Genomic DNA, 27,955 nt, shown 5'->3' with positions numbered 1-27,955 from the left:
CTTGCTGGACTGGAGAAGGCTGGTTAGCGCTGGTTGTGATATCAATGGTCACTTGCTGGACTGGAGAAGGCTGGTTAGCTCTGGTTGTGATATCACTGGTCGCTTGCTGTGTTGGAGAGGGCTGGTTAGCTGTGGGTGTTCTAGTAAAGGAATCATTAGAGCTCTGCTGTGTAGATGTTTGGAGTGGGTTTAAGTTTCCCCTAGCCCTTGTTATCATACAATGACTAGTGTGACTAGACGCTGTAGTGTCTGTCGAACTGTCCTCTGAATCTGTGTCAAACTAAAAACAAACAAACACATTTAGAAAGTGTTGGGATTCAGCCCACTGCCAAACCATGAAAACTATATGCTGCAATTGCAACATTAACATACTGCTTACATTATGTTTTAAATAACTTACCGTAAATAGAAGATTGCTTGATGGCCTAATGTACACTGCTTTTGATTTAAAAATCTTATGAATTATAAAGCCATTTAGTTCCTGGCCCTCACGTAACTTTGGGGAAACCAACTTATTTCCGCAGGCCATTAAAAGTTCAATACTGAAAAATAACAAACAACAAAAATTACATTTATTTTCAAAACCAGTCTATAGCAAATCAACCCATGAACTGTAATGTGCGATGTCTTAACATTTAGACAACATATTATTATACCTTACATCCTCAGGAATTCTGTCCTTAAATGCTTCTCTTATTTCTGCAATGACTGTCCTGCAGTCCCACATTTTTCTTATTTCAAAGGCACTTAAAATAAAGCCATTTTCATGAAGCTTCCTTTTTCTTTGGTGTTTGCAAACACTGTCCCATGTGGAATCAGGTAACAGTATTACATCCTTATTAAAGGTAGGGTGATTGGGGACAGTAGGTCTAAAAAACATTTAGAAAACAATTACTCAAAAAACCTGTCTTTAAATATATATATATATTTAAGCAATAGAACACGAGGGAGTGTGTTATCACGAATAACATCACGGCTGTGATTCGGTCGCAGGCACGAGCCGAAGGCGAGTGCCGTAGACCATCACAGCCGTGATGTTATTCGTGATAACACACGACCTCAAGTGTTCTATTGCTTTTATACAACAGTTTTAACAAAATAAATAAAGAAAATAAATCAAAGAAGCCCTAAATTTAATAATAAATATGCTTTAATATTGACAATACCTTCCGCCAAAAAGTAGTTCCACAACGAATATAAAGTTTAACACTACAAAGCAGACATTCCAAGTTGCAAAAACTCATTTCAGGGAGGTAAGAACAACAACAAGAAAAAGGTAAGAACCACCGAAGGGAAAAAAAGAAATAAAAAACATCTTGCACACACCAGAGGATATACGGGTGATAACAGAGCTCTTAGAAGCATTAAAGTTCCCTACATAGTGCGCTAGAATGTGTATCAAATCACGGATTTATGTTCGCTACACAGTGCACTAGATAGTGAATTAGACAACTGGTTATGTTCCCTATACAGTGCGATAGATTGTATATCAGATTACGGATTTAAAACGTGATCGGGAGCTGTGTCGCCTGCGTGCACGTTTGTGTGTGAAGTATTATTGGAAAGAAATACAGGAGATAAACTGTTCAGTAGAGCTTTGTTTTATTGCATCCTTAAACTGAACCCACGCATGCGTATACGGCATCAAGCATAACTCCGTATTCTGTGTTAACCCTTTAACGTCTTAAAGGCATATCACAACAGTGTGCATGCAGCTTGTCGTTACTGGCAACGCGTCAGCGGAGTAATACCGTTGTGGTGTGAAAAGCCCGTGCTGTTGTCACGAATATCAGCACGGTTAGAAGGCTTCTCAACCAATCAGATTGTACGGTCGGAACTAACTGTTGTATATATATATATATATATATATATATATATATATATATATATATATATATATATATATATATATATATATATATAAAACTTTATCTGTACCAGAAATCCCATGTCAAGAGGAATATAACCAGGGGCGGAGCCAGGGGGTGGCCAGTGGTGGCCATGGCCACCATAAATGAATCTTCGGCCACCCCTCCGGCCCCCCCCAATTCAACAGCGCACCTCAAAAAAGTAGTTCTCCACCAAAACAGTGCAGTAATACACTCGACATAAATGTCAACCACCAACACAATTACAGATGTAGTACTACTTAGTACTAATACTACTACTATTACTATTTAGTAGTATTTGTGGCGCGCTACGAGTAAAGGCGCCAGCTTGCTCTGCGCGTTCCAGTGTTGCCAGATTGGGCGGTTATCCGCCTAATTGGGCGGATTTTGTTGGAAAACAATTTAATAGCAGTTAAATAACACTTCTATTTAAAAGAATATATTCCGTTTTAAGAAGCCCCAGCATTGTAGAAGGCTGTTAAAAGTAAAGTCTATTTTTAATGCTGATTTGGCTTAATAGTGTTGGTCAGTCTGTATCATATTGTTGAAAGAAAATTAAAATTTGTTTTCCATGCATTCACACTAGCATGTTCTGGGATTCAATTGAGTGTCATCTGTACACACAAGTTGGCAGCCAAATGATAAAGTATTGCAAAGGAATATCTTTGAAATTCTTCCTCATAATGTTAAGGTTATAGGCTATATTTTGGTTTTTCACTTGTCAGAGAAAATGAAGAGAAAAAAAAGCTTATTATTCTTTGTGATGTAATTCTACATGGCACTTACTGCCTGTATAGGTAAATGAGTGAGTGACCACATAAAAAAAGGTATCAGTTTCTGTGCCACCCCTGTGTGAGCAATGGTCTCAGTCTGGCCACCCCTATGAAAATTGTCTGGCTCCGCCACTGAATATAACAAACTTTAATTTACCTTTAAACTTTAAGTGATTACTTTACAAGTGACCACTGAAACGGGTTTAACCTGTTATACTGTAAGTCTGAAGCGTTCTCTATGCAAAAGTAAGAGTCTATGTAAATAGGTATACAGTACTAAAGGATGTTACAGAATACCCACAGACACGTGTACTCTCCGTATCGTTCTCCCACAGGTGTGAGACAGCTCATGTAGTTAGCAATCAGAATCCGAAAAAAACGTAGCTGTTTTAGTATTGTTTTTGTATGAAAGCTTCTAAAACGGAGATTTATTTAAGATTGCCTTATTAGAAGTCATTTGCTTCGTTTTGGCATTACTAGAACGTTAAAAACGTCATTTGCAGACAGTCCTTAAAAAAAGACAAATATTCATTAAACATCACAATCTAAACCAAATTATATTACGAGCTAAATTAATTGCTAAATCATATTCAGTGAACTCACCTCTTTCTTGCCTTTGAAGCCCAGCCACCGAAATATTGTTGAGTCTGGTATCGCGGCTGCACGACTTGACTCACATTCAAGGTGCCGCTGGTGCTCCTTGGTACGGCTGATCTGGCTCTAAACAATCGCCGCATTTCCTGCTCAGCGGTCGCGTTGGAAGAGACCCCCGCGGATGACTGGCGATTTTGAACCAACATTTCTGACAATGTTGTTGGAACGGTGGGAGAGTTTAAAATATTGTTTAATAAGCCAATGGCTTCGTTGACTCGCTCTCGGTCTACCATCTTCTCTAATCAGTAATAATGAGGAAGGCGGGACATGTCTGTGAAATCCCGCGTCTTCTATTAACCAATCAGGTACTGAGAATTCAACATTACTTCCGTTTCAATCAAACTCGTTTCCGTATCAATCAAACTCTCTCACACATACAATCAAACTCTCTCACACATACAACTATTCTTATTCACATGCACTATCATTCTGTCTTACATTCACTATCATTCTGTTCCATAAACATGATTATTTGCATTCACATACACTATTTATTACGCTTACATATAATAATATTCTCTTACACATACAGTAGATCTTTGTTTTACATACAGTGTTAACGTCCCTTACACAGACTACCAAACTTACATACATATACTACTATTCTCTTTTACACAGATTATCATGAAAGCACATAATGCATGTTTAAGTAGCTATAGTTATATGTGCAAGAGAAAATAGTGCTGTGTGTATGAGAGTATAATAGTAAATAAAAGAAAGTGTGATTATAGTTGTAAGAGGGTATAGTAGTATATGTGACAGAGTATAGTAAACCATGTATGAGAGTATGATGGTGTGTGTGAGAGAGTATGATGGTGTGTGTGAGAGAGTATGATGGTGTGTGTGAGAGAGTATGATGGTGTGTGTGTGAGAGTATGATGGTGTGTGTGAGAGAGTATGATGGTGTGTGTGTGAGAGTATGATGGTGTGTGTGTGAGAGTATGATGGTGTGTGTGTGAGAGTATGATGGTGTGTGTGAGAGAGTATGATGGTGTGTGTGTGAGAGTATGATGGTGTGTGTGTGAGAAATCAACTTAGAATTATGGCCTACACGGCCTCTCATAAAAAACCCTTAAGACTTCTTAGTCTTAGTTTTTTATTATTTCAAATGACATTAATAATTTATAATCACTGATTTGTGAGATATCAGCAGTAGTAGATCATGTTTAACTGGTTTAATTTTGTTTAAGCGCTGATTATCGGCTGTTTTTCGTGAGTATGTTGGGCGGTTTTCCATGCATTTTGACGGACTTTAAAAGGCGCAATCTGGCAACCCTGGCTGAAGCGTTCATTCATATTTTGGAGCGATATATGTTTGTATGCTAGAATATAAATAACATCTTTTACAAACTGCTGTCTATTTACATTGACATTTTCTCTTCTGTCTAAACATTTTTGGAATTGGGTTTTTAAAGATAAGCGATACTGTGGATAATATATTTAATGAGCTGAACTAACTGAGAGAAGCGCTAACGGTGGTGGAAGTCTAAAAGGGTTTGGAACATAGTCGTATCATCATAGCAGTACAACACAGTTTTGTCCGTAGCATCCGAAAATATCCAGAAGCTAATATACACAAACCTTTCTTTAAAAAAATAAACTTACCTTGTTAATAAAGTATGACCTCAAAATCTAAACAAACACAGTATCCGCTGCTGCAGTCTCTACACAAACTTTGCTGCACTGAAATCTCAAGGACACATTTTATGGATATTACGGTAATGCGCTGAAAAACGCGTCCTACAGTCATGCAAGCACATACAGCAGTGTGTGAGTTTACACTAATCAACCATAACATTAAAACCACCTCCTTGTTTCTACACTCACTGTCTATTTTATCAGCTCCACTCACCATATAGGAGCACTTTGTAGTTCTACAATTATTGACAGGACCACCACAGAGCAGGTATTATTTGGATGGTGGATCATTCTCAGTACTGCAGTGACACTGACATGGTGGTGGTGTGTTAGTGTGTGTTGTGCTGGCATGAGTGGATCTGACACAGCAGCGCTGCTGGAGTTTTTAAATACCGTGTCCACTCACTGTCCACTCTATTAGACACTCCTACCTAGTTGGTCCACCTTGTAGATGTAAAGTCCGAAACGATCACTCATCTATCGCTGCTGTTTGAGTTGGTCATCTTCTAGACCTTCATCAGTGGTCATAGGACGCTTCCCACTGGGTGCTGATGGCTGGATGTTTTTGGTTGGTGGACTATTCTCAGTCCAGCAGCGCTGCTGTGTCTTATCCAGTCATTCCAGCACAACACACACTAACACACCACCACCTGAATTTCCTGCATAAATTTGTAATAAAATATTTTCTGCCTTACTCACTCAGCTCTCTGCTTCCTTGTATAGAAATAGGCTAAAAACAGGGGGCAGTTAGTCCTGCTTGCCACAACAAAGGACATTGGATAAATGTTTTGTTTAGAAAGGGTTGAAATTGCTGTACATTTCTGTAATCTTTATAAACTGAAGTTACGACTCATATTGAACAAAACTGATCTCTTACTTTGCTTATTTCCATAAAACGTGAAATATGACATGGCAGCCATTTTTAAAAGAAAGTTCATGAGCTGCTTGCCACACACCCACAAATGTGACATTACTAAAAAGCTCAGGATGTACTCTATAAAATACAGTAGTACTCAAATGGATTGCATAAACGGTGCTTGAGTTAGAGATCTCAGACACATGTCAAGTCAAATTTATTTATATAGCGCTTTTTACAATGAACATTGTCTCAAAGCAACTTTACAAAATCCAGGACCAACAGACCAAAAACCCCTATTGAGCAAGCCGAGGGCGACTGTGGCAGGGAAAAACTCAGGAAGAAACCTTGATAGGAACCAGACTCAGCAGGGACCCGTCCTTCTTGGGTGGCCTGGAGGATATTTTAAATAAATAGGATTTACACAAATCATACAAACACAAAATAAAATTGAACTGAAAGTTGTAACTAGCAAAAAAATGATGTAAGTTCTTCATTGTTCAGTCCAGTCTGTGATAAAGTCTGTTTTAAGTTCTGGACATTTTTGGTGCAAACACGCCAGGTATCCATCACATCTAGTAGGAGCAGCATTGTTGGCACTGCAGTCTCGACTTGCAGTCTTTAACCTCGAGAGGGTGAACAGGTTTCCGTCAGAGCCTCCTCGGGTTAAAACAACAGAAGATGTTGTTACAATGTGAAATCGTTAAGAGTAAAATATCAGAGAGTTTTACAGGTTTAGACTCCAGCACCCCTAACTATTACAGCATAACTAGGTTTGCTTGTTTAGTTTGAAAAGACCAATCAAAAGCCTGAGTAAATAAATATGTTTTCAATCTAGACTTGAACATAGAGACTGTGTCCGAGTTCTGACAGCGGATTTCCCTAAGTTTGAAGCAGATCTGTGATGGAAATGTTGTGTTTCAATAAACAATAGTCATGAGGAGCAATTTTGTAAATTTGGGGTTTGCCTCTACCTAGTGGACATTTTCAGAAATGCAATTTATTACAGGTTAGAACATAACATTAAAACAACCTCCTTGTTTCTAGACTCACTGTCCATTTTATCAGCTCCGCTTACCATATTGAAGCACTTTGTAGTTCTACAATTACTGACTGTAGTCCATCTGTTTCTCTACATAATTTTAAAACCTGGAGAACGCGGGCATCGATCTCACTACCTCTCGCATGCTAAGCGAGCGCTCCACAATTTGAGCTAATTCCCCTTATGAAGGACCTTCCTTTACCATTTGTAAATTGTAATGTACTAACAGAGCATTGATGCTGCATTATGTAAGGGCCACAATAGTGCAGGATATACCAGCTGTTTAGTGCAGTGCAATAACAAAGCAGCTCTGTGAAGCAAGAACTGAAATTATAATGCATGTTATTCAACATAAAATATGTGGGTATTAATATCTAAAACTCAGTGCATTATTAGGCTGCACATACATATAGATTTAAACTGTCCTCTTTTTACTACAATCTGTTTGAAACAGCTGGACGTACAACTAGATGGTGTGGAGAACATGTTACACATACAGTGTGCTATTATTTCAAGCTGATCAAGTACATGCTATTTCACTTACAAACGTCTCACAAAGTACAAATTCCTTCATCATTCTAAACAAACCATGTAGTACGGGACATTAACGCTTACCTAATGCAGTAGGAAGCAACTTGCCTGAACAGGGACTTGAACCCTGGACCCTCAGATTAAAAGTCTGATGCTTTACCGACTGAGCTATCCGGGCTCTGCAACCTGCTTTAATCCTCACAAGGACGTGACTTGAATTACAAACTTTAACATACGTTGTCCTGTAAAACTTCAATTCATATAAAAAGGTTTTATACCTGTTTCGACTCTTTTGAAGTCACTTAATACACTATATTGCCAAAAGTACTCACTAGTCAGCATGGCCGAGCTGTCTAATGTGCTGTGTTCAGGTCACAGTCTCCCTTGGAGGCGTGGGTTCGAATCCCACTTCTGACAGCGCATGCTACATACAAATTTACATCTTTAACCCCCTACCATACATAACAATCTGAAAAGATATAGTTTCAGTGAGCAATGACGCATTGACTTTCGTATTACGTGATGCCATTAAATTATCACAATGTTTGTACACTGGAGAATGCGGGCATAGATCCCTCTATCTCTCGCATGCTAAGCAAGCGCTCTACCATTTAAGCTAATTCCCCTTACGAAGAACCCTTTGTAAATTGTAATGTACTAACAGAGTGTTGATGCTGCATTATGTAAGGCCCACAATAGTGCAGGATATACCAACTGTTTAATGTAGTGCAATTACTACAGTCTGTTTGAAACAGCTTGGCGTACAACAAGTTGGGGTGGAAAACATGTTGCACATACAGTGTATCACAAAAGTGAGTACACCCCTCACATTTCTGCAGATATTTAAGTATATCTTTTTATGGGACAACACTGACAAAATGACACTTTGACACAATGAAAAGTAGTCTGTGTGCAGCTTATATAACAGTGTAAATTTATTCTTCCCTCAAAATAACTCAATATAGCCGCTCAGGTGGCGCAGCGGTAAAAAGAAACGCGCTGCAACCAGGGCTGGATTCTGAGAGCGTGGTATCGAATCCAGCCTTGCTTTACTGGTTCAAAGCTGAGTGGCTATATGAGCAACGATTGGCCGGTTGCTCATGTGGGGGGTGGGACAAAGAACCGGATGTGGGTCTCTCTCTGTCAGAATGCGATTGTGTTCTCTGCCGGCTGATTGGATGCGCTTACACAAAGATGAGAGAGGGTGCCCTTAGAGTGTGTCTCTCCGCATGCAACGCTAGGTGGTGCCAAACTCATCAATGTGTGGGTGGCAAAGATGCATCTGGCTGCTGCTCGTGTTTCGGAGGGGATACGGGTTAGCTTCAATCACCTCCGTCAGGGCAGGGTTCGGCATAGACAGAGAGGAAGCACGATGCTAATTGAACAATTGGATGCGCAAAAAGGGGTAAAAATTTAAGAAAAAAAAAAAAAATAACTCAATATACAGCCATTAATGTCTAAACCACCGGCAACAAAAGTGAGTACACCCCTAAGAGACTACACCCCTAAATGTCCAAATTGAGCACTGCTTGTCATTTTCCCTCCAAAATGTCATGTGATTTGTTAGTGTTACTAGGTCTCAGGTGTGCATAGGGAGCAGGTGTGTTCAATTTAGTAGTACAGCTCTCACACTCTCTCATACTGGTCACTGAAAGTTCCAACATGGCACCTCATGGCAAAGAACTCTCTGAGGATCTTAAAAGACGAATTGTTGCGCTACATGAAGATGGCCAAGGCTACAAGAAGATTGCCAACACCCTGAAACTGAGCTGCAGCACAGTGGCCAAGATCATCCAGCGTTTTAAAAGAGCAGGGTCCACTCAGAACAGACCTCGCGTTGGTCGTCCAAAGAAGCTGAGTGCACGTGCTCAGCGTCACATCCAACTGCTGTCTTTGAAAGATAGGCGCAGGAGTGCTGTCAGCATTGCTGCAGAGATTGAAAAGGTGGGGGGTCAGCCTGTCAGTGCTCAGACCATACGCCGCACACTACATCAAATTGGTCTGCATGGCTGTCACCCCAGAAGGAAGCCTCTTCTGAAGTCTCTACACAAGAAAGCCCGCAAACAGTTTGCTGAAGACATGTCAACAAAGGACATGGATTACTGGAACCATGTCTTATGGTCTGATGAGACCAAGATTAATTTGTTTGGTTCAGATGGTCTCAAGCATGTGTGGCGGCAATCAGGTGAGGAGTACAAAGATAAGTGTGTCATGCCTACAGTCAAGCATGGTGGTGGGAATGCCATGGTCTGGGGCTGCATGAGTGCAGCAGGTGTTGGGGAGTTACATTTCATTGAGGGACACATGAACTCCAATATGTACTGTGAAATACTGAAGCAGAGCATGATCCCCTCCCTCCGGAAACTGGGTCGCAGGGCAGTGTTCCAGCATGATAATGACCCCAAACACACCTCTAAGACGACCACTGCTTTATTGAAAAAGCTGAGGGTAAAGGTGATGGACTGGCCAAGCATGTCTCCAGACCTAAACCCAATAGAACATCTTTGGGGCATCCTCAAGCGGAAGGTGGAGGAGCGCAAAGTCTCGAATATCCGCCAGCTCCGTGATGTCGTCATGGAGGAGTGGAAAAGCATTCCAGTGGCAACCTGTGAAGCTCTGGTAAACTCCATGCCCAGGAGAGTTAAGGCAGTTCTGGGAAATAATGGTGGCCACACAAAATATTGACACTTCAGGAACTTTCACTAAGGGGTGTACTCACTTTTGTTGCCGGTGGTTTAGACATTAATGGCTGTATATTGAGTTATTTTGAGGGAAGAATAAATTTACACTGTTATATAAGCTGCACACAGACTACTTTTCATTGTGTCAAAGTGTCATTTTGTCAGTGTTGTCCCATGAAAAGATATACTTAAATATCTGCAAAAATGTGAGGGGTGTACTCACTTTTGTGATACACTGTACAAGGTGCTGTTATTTCAAGCTGATCAAGTACATGCTACTTCACTTAGAAATATCTCACAAAGTACAAATTCTTCAACTTTCTGAATAAACCATGTAGTAAAGGAAATTACCACTTACCTAATGCAGTAAGAAACAACTCGCCCGAACATGAACCCTGGACCCTCAGATTAAAAGTCTGATGCTCAACCGACTGAGCTATCCGGGCTGTAGAGATCCGTGCTATCTCTCTTGAAGGCGATTATATAAAGTTTTAGGTGAAGTATGTTACTGCTTACACACACAAAGAAAAACATCTCGGGAGGAGAATTTTGCAGGTAGATTACAAACAGATTCCTTTCTTTCACCTTTTTCCTTTTTTCCTGTATCAATTGCACGATTGTTTTCCAGTCATTAAAATGTTATGTGCATTTATATGTGGCAAGAGAAAAAAAAATCCATAAAACTCAAATTGAGTTAGCAAAGAACCTTAAATTATACTAAAGAGTTCTTCAAGTAGAAACAGTTCTACCAAGAACACAAAAAGAACCCTTAAGAAACACTTCTTAGTGCTACATACATTAGTTGTATTCTAGAGGTCAGCATGCGATGAAACTGTGATAGAAACAGACATCGTTTTACTTTATACAACAGTTAGTTCCTTACAATCTGATTGGTTGAGAAGTGATATTTGTGATAACAGCACAGCCTTTTCACACCACAACTGTATTACTCCGCTGACACGTTGCCAGTAACGACAAGCTTCATGCACACAAACGCGCACGCAGGCGACACAGACCTTTTTCCCGATCGCGTTTTAAATCCGTTATCTGATATACAATCTAGCGCACTGTGTAGGGAACATAAATCAGTTGTCTAATTCACTGTCTAGTGCACTATGTAGGGAACATGAATCCGTGATCTGATACACAATCTAGTGCACTATGTAGGGAACATTAATGTGTTTGTAACACGAACAGTTAGTTTAATAGCCCAGTTAGCAGCTCCTAAAAGTTCTGTTATCACCAATATCCTTTGGTGTGTGCAAGAGGTTTTTTATTTTTTGTTTCCCTTCGGAGGTTCTTGCCTTTTTCTTCTTGTTGTTCTTACCTCCCTGAAATGAGTTTTTGCAACTTGGGATGTCTGCTTTGTAGTGTTAAACTTTATATTAGTTGTGGAACTACTTTTTGGCAGAAGGTATTGTCAATATTAAAGCATATTTATTATGAAATTTAGGGCTTCTTTGATATATTTTCTTTCTTTATTTTGTAAAAACTGTTGTATAAAATCAATAGAACACTTGAGGTCATGTGTTATCGCAAATAACATCACGGCTGCGACCGAATCACAGCCGTGATGTTATTCACGATAACACACTCCCTCTCGTGTTCTATTGCTTGATTCTAACGCAAAATTAACTGTATTCATATTATTCCATCTAATGGACGATTGAATAGCCTACAACAAGCACAAACAGGGTTTGAGTTCTTAATAAATAATCCAGTCAGTTAAAAACCCAAAAAGAAGGCTGTACCTAATACACTCATACCAGAGAAAACACACCCTAACATGCTAGTGCCGTTACAGTGCTAACAATAGTCCACCCAAAAACATTATTTGGTCAGTTGGAGATCTCATATGGGGCTCCCTTTCTATTGATATATGATTTACAGCCTAGTGACAAAGTGTACAGTGCAGCAAATGGGTTACAGTCAGTAAATTTACCATACATAATAATATGAAAAGATTAAGCAGTTCGTACAAATGATGTCAGAAGTGGTTCGTACAAACCACTTCTGACATCTCATGCTTTATGCAAGTTTACTTCTTCAGAGGACACAGCCATCAGGGAATACAGTTTGCATGAACTGGGTGTACATGGTCTGCAACAATGCTGAGGTACAGTAGGTGGTACGTGTCAAAGTAACATCCGCATGGATGCCAGGATCCAGGCTTTTGATCTCTATAAGTGTGAGAAATTTAAACATGTATTCATCCTGATCATGAAGTATGTTTATTCAGCGTCTATTTACATTGTTACAGCTGTATTTTACAATTGAAACGTTCACATTATTTAAATGTATGTAAAGTACATTGTATACTAGCTGTTTACTTTTTTCCTAAGTAAAAACTGTCATTACCTCAACATGTCATTACCAACACATATCTTGTTGTGATGGTAAAAACACTTAGTGATGGTAATAACAGGTTTTTAGTTTCACCATCACTATCTTATTAACTCTTTAATAATTAAAGCTAATTAAAGCTAAATAAGCATAATGGTTTTATTATACAAGGAAACATTAATTTTCACTGATTAGTCAATATGGCCCACAAGATATCAGCAGAGATCCAAAAAAATATCAGTAATTACATGAAAAAGAAAAGGTAAGTTTAAAGTAATATCACAACCTTCAAAATGTGAACAAGGGAGCATCGTAAGGGGAATTAGCTCAAATGGTAGAGCGCTCGCTTAGCATGTGAGAGGTAGCGGGATCGATGCCCGCATTCTCCAGTGCAGATACATTATGATTATTTAAGGGTATCATGTAATATGAAACTCGTTGCGGCATCGCTTAATCGTAGCTTCAAAAATTAGATCAGGATTTAAGTGAGTCTTTAAGGCAACAAAAAATATGTGGGTATTAATATTTAAAACTCAGCGCATTATTAGGCTTATTATAAGGGCCTTGCTCAGGGACCCAACAGTAGCAACTTGGTGGTGGTGGGGCTTGAACTGGCAACCTTCTGATTACTAGCCAGTACCTTAACCACTGAGCTATCACTGGCCCAGTGATAAATATAAATATAGATAAATATATAAATATAAATATAGATTTAACCTGTCCTCTATTTACTACAGTCTGTTTGAAACAACTAGAACATGTTACACACACAGAGTGCTATTATTTCAAGCTTATCAAGTACATGATATTTCACTTAATAACATCTCACAAAGTACAAATTCTTGAACTTTCTAATTAAACCATGAAGTGCGGGACATTACCGCTTACCTAATGCAGTAATAAACAACTCGCCCAAAGAGGGACTTGAACCCTGGACCCTCAGAGTAAAAGTCTGATGCTCTACCGACTGAGCTATCCAGACTTGCTTTAAGTCTCACAAGGATGTGACTTGAATTACAAACTTTAACATATGTTGTCCTGTAGAACAGTTCCAGCAAGAACACCAAAAAAAACCCTTAAGGAACACTTCTTAGTACTACATACATTAGTTGTATTCCACACAGGTCAGCATGCGACATCGTTTTACTTTCTAACTGTATTCATATTATGCCATCTATATTACGGTGGCCCGCTGAGTTAAAACACAATAACATTTACAAAACAAACAAAAGCTGACAACACAACAACAAAAAGGAAAAACGCGAATATATTAAGAGACAACACAAATTCTTTAAGGTGGAACGCAATTACATTAAGGGAGAACACAACGAAATTAAGGAAACACAAATACACACTACACTACATCTAGTGGTCGATTGAATAGCCTACAACCAGCACAAACAAGGTTTGAGTTATTAACACATAATCCAGTCAGTTAAAAACCCAACAAGAAGGCTGTACCTAATACATTCATACCAGAGAAAACACACCCTAACATGCTAGTGCCGTTACAGTGCTAACAATGGTCCACCCAAAAACATTATTTGGTCAGTTGGAGTGCTCATATGGGGCTCCCTTTCTATTGATATATGATGTGGTGTCAACGGTACCCAAGCTAGTCAGGATGCGGTCTAAGGTGCTGCGATCTGTAACCCTCTACCATACATAATAATGTGAAAAGATACAACAGTTCATCCAAAGCTTAGTTCACGTGAGGGTGTTGTGGGATTGGTATTAGACCTTTGCAAGCAGGTCAGGATGGTTGAGTGGTCTAAGGTGCTGTGTTTAGTTTGCAGTTTCCCCTGGAGGCGTGGGTTTGAATTCCACTTCTAACATTTTACATTTACATTTTCTGCATTTAGCAGACGCTCTCATCCAGAGCGACTTACAGAAGTGCTTCCATAGTAAACATTTCATTTCTCAAGTTTTAGTAAACAACAGTCAAAGAACACAAATCTGCTGAAACCTGTTAGAACCAAAGTGTTTTTTTTTTTGTTTTTTTTTTGAAATGGAAAAAAAAATGTTAGTAAATAAGTACAAGTCAGCTTAAGTGCTTAGTAAAAAGGTGGGTTTTTAATCGTTTTTTAAAGACAGCAAGAGACTCAGATGTTCGGACAGACAGAGGAAGTTCATTCCACCACTTGGGTGCTAGAACAGAGAAGAGCCTTGATGCTTGTCTTCCTTTAGTCCTGGGTGGGGGCTCAAGTCGAGCGAGACTAGTGGCTCGGAGGTTGCGTGGTACAGAGCGGGGTTTGATTAGACCACGATGGTAGCTTGGGGCTGGTCCATTTTTGGCTTTGTAGGCGAGCATCAGTGTTTTAAACTGAATGCGTGCAGCTACAGCTCATGCTTTATACAAATTAACATCTTTAACCCTCTACCATACATAATAATGTGAAAAGATTTGTTTCAAGATTGTTTCAAAGTTATTGCATGTTTGTCAATTAAAAAAATTAATAAAGGTCTTTAAACTAAACGATGAATGAAAATAGAGCGAAAACTGACCTCATTTTTGACGCAGCGTTTCAGTGAGCAATGACGAAAGGAGTCTGATGTTACGTGTTGCCTTTAAACGATCATAATGTTTCTGCATTGGAGAACGCGGGCATCGATCCCGCTACCTCTCGCACGCGAAGCAAGCACTCTACCAATTGAGCTAATTCCCCATATAAAGAACTCGCCTTTACCCTTTGTAAATTGTAATGTACTAACAGATCATTGATGCTGCATTCTAAAGTGGGGGTTCAACGTGTTTAAGCTCACGTACTCACGTTTAACGCAGCCTTTAGGACGAACTGAACCAAATCGTAACTTTGTACCACTGACAGACTGACTTAAGGGTTGATGCTGCATTATGTAGGGACCAAAATAGTGCAGGATATACCAACTGTTTAGTGCAGTGCAATAACAAAGCAGCTCTGTGAAGCAAGAACTAAAATTATGATGCATGTCATTCAACATAAAATATGTGGGTATTAATATCTAAAACTCAGTGCATTATTAGGCTGCACATAAATATAGATTTAAACGGTCCTCTATTTACTACAGTCTGTTTAAAACAACTAGTTGGGGTGGAGAACATGTTACACATGCAGTGTGCAATTATTTCAAGCTTATCAAGTACATGCTATTTTACTTAGAAATATCTCACAAAGTACAAATTCTTCATCATTCTAAACAAACCATGTAGTACGGGACATTACCGCTCACCTAATGCAGTAAGAAACAACTTGCCCGAACAGGGACTTGAACCCTGGACCCTCAGATTAAAAGTCTGATGCTCTACCGACTGAGCAACCTCTTTGACTTCTATTGGAAAATGCAGGAGAAATTGCATACGTAGTTGCTCGTTTCGATCAGCACCTTACCCACTGGTAGCGTGGCCGAGCGGTCTAAGGCGCTGGATTAAGGCTCCAGTCTCTTCAGAGGCGTGGGTTCGAATCCCACCGCTGCCAACTCAGGCTTTTCAATGCCGGCTCCATGTTTACCCACCCAATGCAACGTATACTCAATTGGCCCTTTTCGACCCACAACCTTTCTTAACTTTTTTTTTTATGTAACATGAAACAGTTCGACCGCACTGTGCACACAAACCTTAACTTGGTGTACCTTTGTATCGTTGCTGTTATCTCTAGCATCACTCCGACTACATGCAACTATGATATAATAGGAAGCATAATAAAAAATAAAAAATTGTACTCACCCAATAACTGTGTTTATACCTAAAATGGAACGCAGACACTGTGAAAACAGCATACGTTCTAAAGCCAATGAGCTTTTAAACAAGCTCAAACACACCGATGCACCACAGAGTCTTAAATTAAGCATACAGCACGATGGTTTAGCAGAAGAAATGTTGTAAGAAAGGAAGCCCTTAAATACTGACCGTCTTGTTGCTCTGCTTGCAAGCTTACTGTAACAAAAGAATGGTCGTGTATCTGATGGGTTAAGATTAGTCGCTACTCCAACAGTTCTTCGCTGTGGCTGGTTAAATGCTAGAAATTACCGCTTACCTAATGCAGTAGGAACCAACTCACTCGAACAGGGACTTGAACCCTGGACCCTCAGATTAAAAGTCTGATGCTCTACCGACTGAGCTATCCGGGCTCTGCAACCTGCTTTAATCCCCACAAGCATGTGACTTAAATTACAAACTTTAACATATGTTGTCCTGTAGAACTTCAATTAATATAAAATGTTTTTATTTCTGTTTCGGCTCTCTTGAAGGTGATTATATAAAGTTTTAGGTGAAGTATGTTGCTGCTTACACCAGTGGCGGAGCCAGACAATTTTCATAGGGGTGGCCAGACTGAGACCATTGCTCACACAGGGGTGGCACAGAAACTGTCTGAAACCTTTTTTTTATGTGGCAAGTTGCTGTGGATCTAGTAGTGTTTTGGTCACTCACTCATTTACCTTAAACAGGCAGTGAGTGTCATGTAGAATTACATCAAGCCTAGCATTAAAAAAAAGCCCAATTTAGAGGAAAACCGCCCAATCTGGCAACACTCATGGCTCTAGACTAACTTTTTGCACTGGCTGCACTGGTGTGCCTAACTTTTTTTCTTAGGTGCACCAGCACAAAAGTTAGGTGCACCCAATTTTCAACCGCATCGCATTTAACACCTGTTTTACAGGTTCACTTTTTTAAATACTGACTTTGATTGATATTGATTAACTAACAATCTGGTCAACATAAAGTTCTGTATTTGAAGCACAATTCTACACGAAAGGTAACTTACTGAAAAAGTGTTGGTGATTAAAGTGCTTCACTAAGCTGAAATTTAAACTCAAGATAAATTAAATTAAAAGAAAATCTAAATTAAAAGTGCAAGTGTTTTAAGGGCTTCAAACTGAACATCTCATTTAATGATAAGAATATTACATATAATTAATGCAGTAACGAGACGCATATTATTGACATAGGCTACATGACATGACATTATTACATTTTGAGTCAGTTTGTCGCTGATATTTTTAAAGTGCCTTAAAGAAAAGATGAACTGTGTGATGTGACGCGGTAAAAGTAACCCGGACAGAACGAACAACGTTTAACGTGAAATATAAACACCACACGTGAAGTAAATCCAGTTAAACACAGATACATGTGGAGCTGTTAGACTGGGTTTGATGGTTATTTCACACAGATGTTTGTTTGTATCATGGAACTTTAATGATGTTTTATCTCTCGAGTCGAGCGCTGAGCAAATCGGTTATTTAGGTCGAGAGTCGCGGTGAAAGCGAAGCGCAAAACTCTTCTCACGTCAGTGAACTAAAGAAAACAACAACTGAGACAAACACGTCACGTCTTCTTATCACCGATATTTGACTGATGTTTTTACATTAAAACAAACATCTGTAACAGCAGCACAGATGCTCACACATATTCTACACACTCCGTCATGATATTTTGCTGTGTAACGCCCACCGGTGATGACGCTGGTCCCGCCCTTCACTATCTCTGATTGGTTTAGATTTATAGATATGATTAGATATGGGCCTAATGTGTGTCTGTTGGTGCACCGGAGACTTTCAGAGTCACAGAGACTTTTTTTTCCCCTCGAACGGCTGGTCGCAGATTGACTGTGGATGCTCGTTCACTCACAGCTGTTGAACTCATTTAGCCGCTAATATCCACCGTGTTGTAGGTATTATAGTGTAATCAGAGCGGTAACTGTGGCGCACGTCATCATGCACTTACGTATGCATATCGATCGAATTTGTTTAAAAATCATATCACCGTTATTGAAACATTTTCTATCGCGATATACAGTGTATCACAAAAGTGAGTACACCCCTCACATTTCTGCAAATATTTCATTATATCTTTTCATGGGACAACACTATAGACATGAAACTTGGATATAACTTAGAGTAGTCAGTGTACAACTTGTATAGCAGTGTAGATTTACTGTCTTCTGAAAATAACTCAGCACACAGCCATTAATGTCTAAATAGCTGGCAACATAAGTGAGTACACCCCACAGTGAACATGTCCAAATTGTGCCCAAAGTGTCAATATTTTGTGTGACCACCATTATTATCCAGCACTGCCTTAACCCTCCTGGGCATGGAATTCACCAGAGCTGCACAGGTTGCTACTGGAATCCTCTTCCACTCCTCCATGATGACATCACGGAGCTGGTGGATGTTAGACACCTTGAACTCCTCCACCTTCCACTTGAGGATGTGCCACAGGTGCTCAATTGGGTTTAGTCTATCACCTTTACCTTCAGCTTCCTCAGCAAGGCAGTTGTCATCTTGGAGATTGTGTTTGGGGTCGTTATCCTGTTGGAAAACTGCCATGAGGCCCAGTTTTCGAAGGGAGGGGATCATGCTCTGTTTCAGAATGTCACAGTACATGTTGGAATTCATGTTTCCCTCAATGAACTGCAGCTCCCCAGTGCCAGCAACACTCATGCAGCCCAAGACCATGATGCTACCACCACCAGGCTTGACTGTAGGCAAGATACAGTTGTCTTGGTACTTCTCACCAGGGCGCCGCCACACATGCTGGACACCATCTGAGCCAAACAAGTTTATCTTGGTCTCGTCAGACCACAGGGCATTCCAGTAATCCATGTTCTTGGACTGCTTGTCTTCAGCAAACTGTTTGCGGGCTTTCTTGTGCAGACCATGCAGACCGAGTTGATGCAGTGTGCGGCGTATGGTCTGAGCACTGACAGGCTGACCTCCTACGTCTTCAACCTCTGCAGCAATGCTGGCAGCACTCATGTGTCTATTTTTTAAAGCCAACCTCTGGATATGACGCCGAACACGTGGACTCAACTTCTTTGGTCGACCCTGGCGAAGCCTGTTCCGAGTGGAACCTGTCCTGGAAAACCGCTGTATGACCTTGGCCACCATGCTGTAGCTCAGTTTCAGGGTGTTAGCAATCTTCTTATAGCCCAGGCCATCTTTGTGGAGAGCAACAATTCTATTTCTCACATCCTCAGAGAGTTCTTTGCCATGAGGTGCCATGTTGAATATCCAGTGGCCAGTATGAGAGAATTGTACCCAAAACACCAAATTTAACAGCCCTGCTCCCCATTTACACCTGGGACCTTGACACATGACACCAGGGAGGGACAACGACACATTTGGGCACAATTTGGACATGTTCACTGTGGGGTGTACTCACTTATGTTGCCAGCTATTTAGACATTAATGGCTGTGTGTTGAGTTATTTTCAGAAGACAGTAAATCTACACTGCTATACAAGCTGTACACTGACTACTCTAAGTTATATCCAAGTTTCATGTCTATAGTGTTGTCCCATGAAAAGATATAATGAAATATTTGCAGAAATGTGAGGGGTGTACTCACTTTTGTGATACACTGTATATCGATATCGAACTATTGTCCAGCACTAGATATTCCCTTGCAATACTTTATCATTTGGCTGCCAACTTGTGTGTAATGATGAGACTCATTTGAACACCAGAACATGCTAGTGTGAATGCATGGAAAACTAATTTTAATTTTCTTTTAACAATATGATACAGACTGACCAACACTATTAAGCCAAATCAGCATTGAAAATAGACTTTACTTTTAATAGCCTTCTACAATGCTGGAGCTTCTTAAAACGGAATATATTCTTTTAAATAGAAGTGTTATTTAACTGCGATTAAATTGTTTTCCAACAAAGTCCGCCCAATTAGGCTACTAAATAGTAATAGTAGTACTAGTAGTACTAAGTAGTACTACATCTGTAATTGTGTTGGTGGTTGACATTTATGTCGAGTGTATTACTGCACTGTTTTGGTGGAGAACTACTTCTTTGAGGTGCGCTGTTGAATTGCGTCCCTGTGAGAACACCTGCGTGCAGAAATGCTTCCGCAAAAAAAGTTGCCGGCAAAGCGGTGATGGGGGGGCCGGAGGGGTGGCCGAAGATTCATTTATGGTGGCCATGGCCACCACTGGCCACCCCCTCTTACACACACAAAAAAAAACATCTCAGGAGGAGAATTTTGCAGGTAGATTACAAACAGATTCCTTTCTTTCACCTTTTTCCTTTTTTCCTGTATCAATTGCACGATTGTTTTCCAGTCATTAAATGTTATGTGCATTTATATGTGGCAAGAGAAAAAAATCCATAAAAATCTAATTGAGTTAGCAAAGAACCTTAAATTATACTAGAGTTCTTCAAGTAGAAACAGTTCTAGCAAAAACACAAAAAACCCTTAAGACTTCTTAGTCTTAGTTTTTTATTATTTCAAATGCCATTAATAATTTATAATCACTGATTTGTGAGATATCAGCAGTAGTAGATCATGTTTAACTGGTTTAATATTGTTTAAGCGCTGATTATCGGCTGTTTTTCGTATGTTGGGCGGTTTTCCATGCATTTTGGCGGGCTTTTAAATGCGCAATCTGGCAACCCTGGCTGAAGCGTTCATTCATATTTTGGAGCGATGTATGTTTGTATGCTAGAATATAAATAACATCTTTTACAAACTGCTGTCTATTTACATTGACATTTTCTCTTCTGTCTAAACATTTTTGGAATTGGGTTTTTAAAGATAAGCGATACTGTGGATAATATATTTAATGAGCTGAACTAACTGAGAGAAGCGCTAACGGTGGTGGAAGAGTCTAAAAGGGTTTGGAACATAGTCGTATCATCATAGCAGTACAACACAGTTTTGTCCGTAGCATCCGAAAATATCCAGAAGCTAATATACACAAACCTTTCTTTAAAAAATAAACTTACCTTGTTAATAAAGTATGACCACAATTTCTAAACAAACACAGTATCCGCTGCTGCAGTCTCTACACAAACTTTGCTGCACTGAAATCGCAAGGACACATTTTATGGATATTACGGTAATGAACTGAGAACTCGTCCTGCAGTCATGCAAGCACATACAGCAGTGTGTGAGTTTACACTAATCAACCATAACATTAAAACCACCTCCTTGTTTCTACACTCACTGTCTATTTTATCAGCTCCACTTACCATATAGGAGCACTTTGTAGTTCTACAATTATTGACAGGACCACCACAGAGCAGGTATTATTTGGATGGTGGATCATTCTCAGTACTGCATTGACACTGACATGGTGCTGGTGTGTTAGTGTGTGTTGTGCTGGCATGAGTGGATCAGACACAGCAGCGCTGCTGGAGTTTTTAAATACCGTGTCCACTCTATTAGACAGTCCTACCTAGTTGGTCCACCTTGTAGATGTAAAGTCAGAAACGATTGCTTATCTATTGCTGCTGTTTGAGTTGGTCATCTTCTAGACCTTCATCAGTGGACATAGGACGCTTCCCACTGGGTGCTGATGGCTGGATGTTTTTGGTTGGTGGACTATTCTCAGTCTAGCAGCACTGCTGTGTCTTATCCAGTCATACCAGCACAACACACACTAACACACCACCACCTGAATTTCCTGCATAAATCTGTTCCATAAAATATTTTCTGCCTTACTCAGCTCTCTGCTTCCTTGTATAGAAATAGGCTAAAAACCGGGTGTAGTAAGTCCTGCTGTCCACAACAAAGGACATTGGATAAATGTTTTGTTGAGAAAGGGTTAAAATTGCTGTACATTTCTGTAATCTTTATAAACTGAAGTTACGACTCATATTGAACGAAACTGATCTCTTACTTTGCTTATTTCCATGAAATGTGAAATATGACATGGCAGCCATTTTTAAAAGAAAGTTCATGAGCTGCTTGCCACACACCCACAAATGTGACATTAATAAAAAGCTCAGGATGTACTCTATAAAATACAGTACTACTCAAATGGATTGCATAAACGGTGCTTGAGTTAGAGATCTCGGACACATGTCAAGTCAAATTTATTTATATAGCGCTTTTTACAATGAACATTGTCTCAAAGCAACTTTACAGAATCCAGGCCGAAGGGCGACTGTGGCAGAGAAAAACTCAGGAAGAAACCTTGAGAGGAACCAGACTCAGCAGGGACCCATCCTTCTTGGGTGGCCTGGAGGATACTTTAAATAAAAAGGATTTACACAAATCATACAAACACAAAATTAAATTGAACTGAAAGTTGTAACCAGCAAAAAAATAATGTAAGTTCTTCATTGTTCAGTCCAGTCTGTGATAAAGTCTGTTGTACATTCTGGACATTTTTGGTGCAAACACGCCAGGTGTCCGTCACATCTAGTAGGAGCAGCATTGTTGGCACTGCAGTCTCGACTTGCAGTCTTTAACCTCAAGAGGGTGAACAGGTTTCCGTCAGAACCACCTCGGGTTAAAACAACAGAAGATGTTGTTACAATGTGAAATCGTTAGGAGTAAAATATCAGAGAGTTTTACAGGTTTAGACTCCAGCACCCCTAACTATTACAGCATAACTAGGTTTGCTTGTTTAGTTTGAAAAGACCAATCAACAGTCTGAGTAAATAAACATGTTTTCAATCTAGACTTGAACATAGAGACTGTGTCCGAGTTCTGACAGCGGATCTCCCTAAGTTTGAAGCAGATCTGTGATGGAAATGTTGTGTTTCAATAAACAATAAAAGTTATCAGGAGCAATTTCTTGGAAAGACTCCAAAAGGGGTTACCAAAAGTACAGTTGTTTTACATCAGGGGTGCCCAATACGTTGATCACGATCTTATAGTCAATCGCACAGTGCATCCCTAAGTAAAAACTGTCATTACCTCAACATGCCATTACCAACACATAACTTCTTGTGATGGTAAAGACACTTAGTGATGGTAAAAACAGGTTATTAGTTTCACCATCACTATCTTATTAACTGTTTAATAATTAAAGCTAATTAAAGCTAAATAAGCATAATGGTTTTATTATACAAGGCAGCGCATTAATTTTCACTGATTAGTCAATATGGCCCACAAGATATCAGCAGAGATCCAGTAAAATATCAGTAATTACATGAAAAACAAAAATTAAGCTTAAAGCAATATCACAACCTTCAAAATGGGAACAAAGGTGCATCATAAGGGGAATTAGCTCAAATGGCAGAGCGCTCGCTTCGCATGCGAGAGGTAGCGGGATCGATGCCCGCATTCTCCAGTGCAGATACATTATGATTATTTAAGGGTATCATGTAATATGAAACTCGTTGCGGCATCGCTTAATGAAACGCGGCATCAAAAATTAGATCAGGATTTAAGTGAGTCTTTAAGGCAACAAAAAATATGTGGGAATTAATATCTAAAACTCAGCGCATTATTAGGCTACACATAAATATAGATTTAAACTGTCCTCTATTTACTACAGTCTGTTAGAAACAACTAGTTGGTGTGGAGAACATGTTACACACACAGAGTGCTATTATTTCAAGCTTATCAAGTACATGATATTTCACTTAATAACATCTCACAAAGTACAAATTCTTCAACTTCGTAAATACAGCATGTAGTACAGGACATTACAGTTTACCTAATGCAGTAATAAACAACTTTAAGATTAAAAGTCTGATGCTCTACCGACTGAGCTATCCGAGCTCTGCAAGCTGCTTTAATCCTCACAAGGATGTGACTTGAATTACAAACTTTAACATACGTTGTCCTGTAGAACAGTTCCAGCAAGAACACCAAAAAAACCTTTAAGAAACACTTCTTAGTACTACATACATTAGTTGTATTCCACACAGGTCAGCATGCGACATCGTTTTACTTTCTAACTGTATTCATATTATGCCATCTAGTGATCGATTGAATAGCCTACAACCAGCACAAACAGGGTTTGAGTTCTTAACACATAATCCAGTCAGTTAAAAACCCAACAAGAAGGCTGTACCTAATACACTCATACCAGAGAAAACACAACCTCACATGCTAGTGGCGTTACAGTGCTAATAATGGTTCACAAATGGTCCAAAATCATTATTTGGTCAGTTGGAGTGCTCATATGGGGCTCCCTTTCTATTGATATATGGTGTGGTGTCAACGGTACCCAAGCTAGTCAGGATGCGGTCTAAGGTGTTGCGTTCATGTCACAGTCTCCCCTGGAGGCGAGGGTTCAAATCCCACTTCTGACAGCGCATGCTATACACAAATTTACATCTTTAACCCTCTACCATACATAACAATCTGAAAAAATATAGCTTCAGTGAGGCATTGACTTTCGTATTACATGATGCCATTAAATTATCACAATGTTTGTACACTGGAGAATGTGGGCATAGATCCCGCTACCTCTCGCATGCTAAGCAAGCGCTCTACCATATAAGCTAATTCCCCTTACGAAGGACCCTTTGTAAATTGTAATGTTCTAACAGAGTGTTGATGCTGCATTATGTAAGGGCCACGATAGTGCAGGATATACCAACTGTTTAATGTAGTGCAATTACTACAGTCTGTTTGAAACAGTTGGGCATACAACTAGTTGGTGTGGAGAACATGTTACACATACAGTGTGCTATTATTTCAAGCTGATCAAGTACATGCTATTTCACTTAGAAATATCTCACAAAGTACAAATTCTTCAACTTTCTGAATAAACCATGTAGTATGGGACATTACCGCTTACCTAATGCAGTAAGAAACAACTCGCCCGAACAGGGACCTGAACCCTGGACCCTGAGATTAAAAGTCTGATGCTCTACCGACTGAGCTACCCGGGCTGTAAAGATCTGTGCTGTCTTTCTTGAAGGCGATTATATAAAGTTTTAAGTGAAGTATGTTGCTGCTTACACACACAAAGAAAAACATCTCGGGAGGAGAATTTTGCAGGTAGATTACAAACAGATTCCTTTCTTTCACCTTTTTCCTTTTTTCCTGTATCAATTGCACGATTGTTTTCCAGTCATTAAAATGTTATGTGCATTTATATGTGGCAAGAGAAAAAAAAATCCATAAAACTCAAACTGAGTTAGCAAAGAACCTTAAATTATACTAAAGGGTTCTTCAAGTAGAAACAGTTCTACCAAGAACACAAAAAGAACCCTTAAGAAACACTTCTTAGTGCTACATACATTAGTTGTATTCTAGAGGTCAGCATGTGATGAAACTGTGATAGAAACAGACATCGTTTTACTTTATACAACAGTTAGTTCCGACCTTACAATCTGATTGGTTGAGAAGCGTTCTAACCGTGCTGATATTCGTGATAACAGCACAGCCTTTTCACACCACAACTGTATTACTCCGCTGACACGTTGCCAGTAACGACAAGCTTCATGCACACAAACGCGCACGCAGGCGACACAGACCTTTTTCCCGATCGCGTTTTAAATCCGTTATCTGATATACAATCTAGCGCACTGTGTAGGGAACATAAATCAGTTGTCTAATTCACTGTCTAGTGCACTATGTAGGGAACATTAATGTGTTTGTAACGCGAACAGTTAGTTTAATAGCCCAGTTAGCAGCTCCTAAAAGTTCTGTTATCACCAATATCCTTTGGTGTGTGCAAGAGGTTTTTTCTTTTTTTTTTTTCTTCGGAGGTTCTTGCCTTTTTCTTCTTGTTATTCTTACCTCCCTGAAATGAGTTTTTGCAACTTGGGATGTCTGCTTTGTAGTGTTAAACTTTACATTCGTTGTGGAACTACTTTTTGGCGGAAGGTATTGTTAATATTAAAGCATATTTATTATGAAATTCAGGGCTTCTTTGAATTATTTTCTTTCTTTATTTTGTAAAAACTGTTGTATAAAAGCAATAGAACACTTGAGGTCGTGTGTTATCGCGAATAACACACGCCGTGATGTTATTCGCGATAACACACTCCCTCTCGTGTTCTATTGCTTGAGTCTAACGCAATATTAACTGTATTCATATTATGCCATCTAATGGTCGATTGAATAGCCTACAACAAGCACAAACAGGGTTTGAGTTCTTAACAAATAATCCAGTCAGTTAAAAACCCAACAAGAAGGCTGTACCTAATACATTCATACCAGAGAAAACACACCCTAACATGCTAGTGCCGTTACAGTGCTAACAATGGTCCACCCAAAAACATTATTTGGTCAGTTGGAGATCTCATATGGGGCTCCCTTTCTATTGATATATGGTTTACAACCTAGTGACAAAGTGTACAGTGCAGCAAATGGGTTACAGTCAGTACATTTACTATACATAATAATGTGAAAAGATTAAGCAGTTCGTACAAATATTAGTCCGTGTGGGGCGAGGGTGGTGTCGATGGTACCCAAGCTAGTCAGGATGAGGTCTAAAACGCTGAGTTCAGGTCACAGTGTCCCATGGAGGTGTGGGTTTGAATCCCACTTCTGACTGCTAGTGCTTTATACACATTATGTCTTTAACCCTCTAAGACACATAATAATGTGAAAAGATTCAGCACTTTGTACAAATCTTTGGCCATGTGGGGGTGTTGTTGGTAATTGGCATTAAGAACTTGCAAGCATGTCAGGATGGCCGAGCGGTCTAAGGCGCTGCGTTCAGGTCGCATTCTCCCCTGGAGGCGTGGGTTCGAATCCCACTTCTGACATCTCATGCTTTATGCAAGTTTACTTCTTTAGAGGACACAGCCATCAGGGAATACAGTTTGCATGAACTTGGTGTACATGGTCTATGACAATGCTGAGGTAGGTGGTACGTGTCAAAGTAACATCCGCATGGATGCCAGGACCCTGGTTTCTGATTTCTAAAAATGTGAGAAATTTAAACGTATTCATTCTGATCATGAAGTATGTTTATTCAGCGTCTATTTACATTGTTACAGCAGTATTTTACAATTGAAATGTTCACATTATTTAAATGTATGTAAAGTACATTGTATACTAGCTGTTTACTTTTTTCCTAAGTAAAAACTGTCATTACCTCAACATGTCATTACCAACACATATCTTCTTGTGAGGGTAAAGACACTTAGTGATGGTAATAACAGGTTTTTAGTTTCACCATCACTATTTTATTAACTCTTTAATAATTAAAGCTAATTAAAGCTAAATAAGCATAATGGTTTTATTATACAAGGAAACATTAATTTTCACTGATTAGTCAATATGGCCCACAAGATATCAGCAGAGATCCAGTAAAATATCAGTAATTACATGAAAAAGAAAAGTTAAGCTTAAAGTAATATCACAACCTTCAAAATGGGAACAAAGACGCAAATGCACATGAGGTAGTAAAGTTACATATAATCACAACCCCCTTCCCCTAACCACCACCACCACAAGTCCAACAAAATCAAGAGAGAATGCACTTCATAAAAGACCTCACATTGTTCATCCTAAATGCTAAGATCAACATTTAAATAAAGTGAGTCTTAGATCGTTTAAAAGCAACGCATAATATAAACAAGAGTACGTGAGTTTAAACACGTTGCACCCTCACTTTATAATGCAGCATCAACACTCTGTTAGTACATTATACAGTTTGGTGGGTTCTTTGAAAGGGGAATTAGCTCAAATGGTAGAATGCTTGCTTAGCACGTGAGAGGTAGTGGGATCGATGCCCACATTCTCCAGAAACATTATGATTATTTAAGGGTAACATGTAATATGAAACTTGTTGCGGCATTGCTTAATGAAACACAGCATCAAAAATTTGGTCAGGATTTAAGTGAGTCTTTAAGGCAACATAAAATACGTGGGTATTAATATGTAAAACTCAGTGCATTATTAGGCTGCACATAA

At 39.4% G+C, this 27,955-nt stretch overlaps 1 non-coding gene across 1 annotated transcript; it reads left to right on the top strand.

Moving 5' to 3' along the window:
• The first annotated feature begins 15,780 nt into the window (after positions 1-15,780).
• Positions 15,781-15,862, top strand: trnal-aag (transfer RNA leucine (anticodon AAG)). Its single transcript has one exon. It is a non-coding gene; the product is annotated as a tRNA-Leu (tRNA).
• Positions 15,863-27,955: the final 12,093 nt, after the last annotated feature.

Source organism: Trichomycterus rosablanca, chromosome 10 (genome assembly GCF_030014385.1).
Source record: "Trichomycterus rosablanca isolate fTriRos1 chromosome 10, fTriRos1.hap1, whole genome shotgun sequence".
NCBI classification, from domain to species: Eukaryota; Metazoa; Chordata; class Actinopteri; order Siluriformes; family Trichomycteridae; genus Trichomycterus; species Trichomycterus rosablanca.
This window is presented reverse-complemented; position numbering and strand designations above follow the sequence as displayed.